Here is a 6,000-nt window from a genome sequence, read left to right on the forward strand (position 1 = left end):
CTACCCACTCTTGAAGATACTTCCCTTCAAGGTCAGAGGGTGTGTGTAAAAGTTATACTTGAATTAAATGTTAACAACAATAAAACTTGTCCTGCCTCCTGCACTAGGAGTTAATGTTATCTCTTTTTCAACGAACATTCGTGTCTCTTATGCTTGTAGCAACCGATGCAAGACCAGTTGCGGGGGTGTCAACCCCGGAGTTTCCAACCAGGCTTGCCATATGGAATAAAATTTACAATTTGCATTTCTATGCTGATATTTCAATTGCTCCCTGACATGGATGTAATTGATTGTTTCTACCCATTGTTTCCTATTCGGAACACGTGCAGAGGGCCAGAACTTAGCTACTAGCTTACGAGCTATATATATAGTAGTCTTAGCACTGCTATATTGAGGGGAGGAGCATATATTTCTTTATCAACAGCTCCAAAGATGCAGATTAAGGGGTTCAGCGGGACCCTAACCTGGTAAACTGTAGACATGGCTTTGGTTAATTCATTCCAATAACGGTGCAATTTGGGACAGCACCAGATTAAGTGAAATAGAGAATCTTCCTCCCTATTACATTTGGGACAAAAAGAGGAATCGCTCCTTCCCCATTGATGCAATTTCATAATTTATCTCCCCTAGGTCCTGTTTCCATCCCCTCCTACACGGTAAAGTCACTAAGTCTGGGTATGGGTGATAGTAGGCTTGAATAGATATGCGATATCAGGCCCTTTTTCTCTTGTCTGTAAAATATATCCCTCAACAAGGGATGACTTGAAAGTGAAAGTGTGGATATACAACCCTGGGCCTGGAGAGCATGTCTCAGTTGGAGGTACTTATAAAATTGTTGTCTAGGTAGGTTAAATTCTGCCTGCAGTTCCATAAAGGATTTTTGTATATTTTAGTTATATAATTGGGAAATATTACATATGCCAGCCAATTTCCATGTCTGGAAATTTTCCAGTTTATATATTTCTGTCAGATTAGGATTGTGCTATAATGGATCCTAAGATCCCCAAACAGTTTTTAACAGTAGGCCAGAGCTTTTTTTAAGAGAATTATGGTGGGTGTCGATTGTGGCAGATTGGGTAGTCCAGCCTCTAAACCAGCTAAAACGGAAACAGTTCGCACTCCAGTCTTCAATAAACCATTGATTGGGTCGGATTCACTCAGCAACCTGAAGCCACTCAAATGTTGTAGCTGGGAGGCATAAAAAAAATCTTAGGATTAGGCACTGCTGCCCCTCCCCAATCCTTGCTATACTGCAGTGTGGAAAGACGAATCCTAGCAACTTGTTTTTTCCATATTAAAGATCTGAATAAGGTGCCAATGCAAGTGAACCATCTGTAGGGTAGCCACTGAGGGAAATTGTGTATAATGTACAACAATTGGGGGCACCAAACCATTTTCTTTAGATTTATCCTACCAATTACTGACAGTGGTAATTTACACCAAGTATTACAGGTCATTTGGAGTCTCTTGAAAAGGTGGAGTAGATTAATCTCTAAGTAATTTAATGGGTTGATAGACACCTGTACTCCCAGATATTTGAATGAGGAGACTACCTTAAGTGATTTTACAGCAACCAGCAGTGAAACCTTTGGATCATCTAAAGCCACAAGAACCAATTTGTTCCAGTTGATGGAAAATCCTGACAAAGAGCCAAAATACTGAATCACTGACATTGCATTGGTGAGGGATTCGCCTGTGTCCCCCAGATAAAGAAGAGTGTCGTCAGTGTAAGGGGAGATTTTTTTCCAAACCTGATTCCCCGTTGAAGCCTGCAATAAATGGGGAAGACCGTATGGTAGCTGCCAGTGGTTCCAGGGCTAATGCAAATAACAGGGGTGACAATGGGCACCCCTGTCGCATGCCCCTGAAAAGGGGAAATGGGTCTGTTAGATCTCCATTAATGCGTAGCCGCATACAACAATTTCACCCAGTTAATAAATGTATCTCCTAGTCCAAAGCACCTCAGCACCTCCCACAGGTAAGGCCATTCGACACTGTTGAAGGCCTTAGCCGCATCTAATGACAGAATTGCTCTCTGACCCTGATTGTTGACAGGTAACTAAAGGTTGAGAAATAGTCATCTAATGTTTAGGGCTGTGGACCTAGAGGGAATGAACCCAGATTGATCTGTGTGAACAATTTTGTGGATAACTTTAGACAGTCTGGTAGCCAGAACCCTGGCCAGTAACTTCACATCTGTTGTCAATAATGAGATGGGCCTATAGGAATCTGGGGAGTGGGCATGTTTATCTGGTTTCAAAAATCAAATTTACAAAAAAAGAACCGCGCTGTCCTAAATGTGAAATTAGGTCGTGTATAATCCCGATAGAAATTAATAATAAATCAAATGTTTGTATAACCTTAATTCGTGAAATTGTATCTCAAAAATCAAATATAGTGATAAATACAATATAAGTATAAAGTGTCATCCATAAACACAACAAAGATAGGTATAATTGAATAACCCACAAGAATTGGTTCACAGATAGTGATAAGCAAAAATTACATATATAAAAAAAAAAAAAAAAAAAAAAAAACATATATTGGATGTTGTTAACTAAATCGCATAAATTGTCCCAATAATGAAATCAGTCCATGCAAAAAGACCTCCACCACGTGTCAACAGTGTGATTGTCACTTATTCTGAATTTCCAACAGTTCGATAACTGTGAGCGTGCACCACCACCATAGGTAAAGATGGCTCCTTACCGGATGTTCAAAGATAATGTGCTCAAAACATCAGACCAGGTTGTAACCAATCATCAGACATCCATAGGTTCCGCCATAGATCGAACAGTTAAGGAGTCAGGTTCCAGTATTCAACAATAACCGGTCAACCATAGAGAGGAGGAGAAAGCTCCAAATAGTGTAAAAACGTTTTTATTACAGTATTAAAAAACAAGAAATGCACTTACAGGAAGTCAAGTACAATAGGGCATGTCACAGCAGGTAGCGCCGGCCGAACGCCAATCCTCCACTCCAATACCCTTTTTATCCTAGTTCGTTCCTTAAGAGGCAAATGAATAGCGTGTCACACCGCCCGATTCTTTCTTCAAAAATCAAATGATTGCTGCTTCATTCATAGATGGGGCAGGCTTCCACGCTCCAGGCATCCAAAAAAGACCTCTCTCAATTGTGGCACTAATGTCTCAGAGTTCCTTCTGTAAACCTCCACCGGCAAGCCATCCGCCGCTGGAGACATGTCAGGAGAGGAAAGTGCCATTGCCTCCAGTAGCCGAGCAACAGTGAGAGGAGCATTCAGTAGCTCTACATCCGAGGTTGGGAGTTGCAGGACCTGGCTATTATCAAGAAAGGATCTAATTTCAGCTAGGGTTGGTGAGACTTTGGAGGAGTACACATCAGCATAGAAATCTCTAAACATGTACAGAATGCCTGAGTGGGAGGGAACCAGGTCTCCTGAGGGGCTAGTAATTGTCTCTATATGTGAGGATCCTTTCTTTGATTTTGCCATAATTGCAAGCATATGGCCTGTATTTTCCCCTTGCTCAAAAAATCTCTGTTGAAGAAAGAACCTTTTGTTTTCAGCTTTCCTTAAAACCATATTCTTTGCTATATGTTGAGCCTCATACCATGTCCTTTTCAATTTGTTCGCAGGGGGAGTAAACAAACGCTAACTCAGCCCTCTCAACCTCATGCAGTACAGTTCCCAGGATCTGGTCTTGGTCTTAATGGCAGCAATTATTTTGATACATTGGCCTTGTAAAAAAGCCTTCAGCATGTCCCAGAAAATTCCAGGGCTGGCCGACGATTTGTTTAGGTGAATAAACTTGGAAAGATTGTTATGTATGGGATCAAGAAATAGTGACAACCAGAATGGGTTAATTTTCTAATAGACCCGCTTGGCTATACTAGATATGAGAATCTGGACACACAAAGGAGAATGGTCAGAGACAGTTCTCGCCTCGTAGCGTGAGGAGGACACTAAGGGGAGCATTGCATCATTGCCCAGACCAAGGTAAATTCTAGATAGTCCACCATGTGTGACCGAGTTGCATGAATAGCATTTAGCCTATGGATGTTTGAATCTCCAGACATCACTTAAGCCCAGCTCCGACAGAAGCCGAGCAAAGGAGGTTGGACCTGATATGGGATGGTTCCCCCAGGGAGTTTTTTTTTTTGTCAAATAACTTTTTATTATCTTAAAGTGAAACATTACACGTCATACACTTCAGTTCAGCATTGGGGGAGCGGAAGAAAGGGATCAGAAAAATTACAGGGGAGAACATACCACAAAAGCATATTGGCCTACATAATACAGCCACCTGGAGCAGGTACCAGCCAGGCCAGGTAGAGCTATGCACAGACAGCATGTTCTGCAACACGTGTAAAACAGGGATACAGTCCATCCAGCAATAGACCTATCCTCAAGACTTAACCGCCAAACCAGAGTTGCAATCCGAGGATACGTGTGGCAACGAATAATATAAGACACTTATAGTACACTTTAACCCAAACAAACACCCCCCCTCAAGGGGGGGGGGGGGGTCTGGAAGAGTAATAGACATAAGAGAAAGGAAAAAGGGAAAAAGAAAGAAGATAGATAGAAAGAGAGAGGAAAGGGGTACCTAAGGATAGAAAAAAAGATAGAGAGGAAAGGGAGGGGGTATGGGTGGGTAGTCATCCGAAAACTTCCGCTTGCCTGTCAGGGTCGATCGTCCTTAAGATTCCAGGGGTTCCAGACTGCGTCGTGCGCTTCCAGCCGGTCCTGTATCCTGGCGGTCATCCTCTCCATAAGCTCCACATCTCTGATGCGGGCATATAATGCGTCCGAGGTAGGGGGGTGCGTTTTTTTCCAGTGGAGAGCAACCAGACACCTCGCTGCGGTCAGGATGTGGTGGGATAGTTTCTGTAGGGATTTGGACAGTTTGGGGAAAGGGACTCCCAGTAAAAAGTGCTTTGGGTGTAAGTCCAGGGGTTGGTCCAGGATACTGGCCAAGAGCGTACGGACTTCCGTCCAGAAAGGGACTATACGAGGGCATTGCCAGTATATATGCAAGAGGGTGCCCTTGTGCCCCACACAGCGCCAGCACCGGTCTGTTGTAGAAGGGTAAATAGCGTGCAGGACGTCCGGGGTCATGTACCAGAAGAACAATATTTTGTATGCATTCTCCCTGTAGAGCGTACACATGGAGCTCTTGGATGCCTGCGACCAAATTATCCGCCATTGCTCCTCCGTGAACTCTTCACCCAGAGCCTCCTCCCATTTAAGCATGTATGCATGTTTGCCGTTAGGGCCCATAGGGAAGGCGTTAATTATTTTGTAAATATCCGATATCATCCCTTTCTGTGCCGTACCTGATGAGATTACTATTTCAAACATGGTAGGCGGGGAGAAACGGAGGTCAGAGGAGATGGTCTGGGCAAAGTGACGGATTTGTAAGTAACTATAGAAGCTCTGCCGGGGGAGGTCAAACCGGGATTGGAGTTCAGTGTAAGTCAGTAGTCTCCTAGATCTGGGATCCACCAGAGATCTCAGCTGGAAAAGGTTCCGGGAGGACCAGGGGTGTTGCATCTGGCGAGATAGGCTATCTGGCACTAGAGGGTTGGATATAAAAGAGGTCAGGAGCGATTTAGCTGAGGTCAGGGCAAATGCCTTGGAAGACCTACGCCATAGGTTCTGCAGGTGGGACATAGGGCCCAACAATTGGGACTGAGGGATCGCTGCCGCCACACTCCAGAGCATACTATTAGGGTGTGTAGGGGCCAACCACCGGGATTCAATTTCCGACCAACGATTGTGGGGCCTCTGGGTAGTCCAGGAGGCGACCGCGCGGAGTTGGGCAGCCTGATAATATCTGACTAGGTCCGGGAACGCTAACCCCCCATCCGATTTGGAGGCGGTCATGACCGAACGAGGTATCCTGTGCCTTTTATGATTCCATACAAATCGAAGTAGGTCCCTTTGCAATTTTTTCAGGTGAGAGGAGGGGACTGGAATGGGGAGGGTCTGAAAAAGGTAGAGGAGTTTCGGGAGGATAA

This window comes from Lithobates pipiens, unplaced genomic scaffold (genome assembly GCF_037356315.1).
Source record: "Lithobates pipiens isolate NorthernLeopardFrog02 unplaced genomic scaffold, aLitPip1_a1.2 Scaffold_13, whole genome shotgun sequence".
In the NCBI taxonomy this organism is placed as follows: domain Eukaryota; kingdom Metazoa; phylum Chordata; class Amphibia; order Anura; family Ranidae; genus Lithobates; species Lithobates pipiens.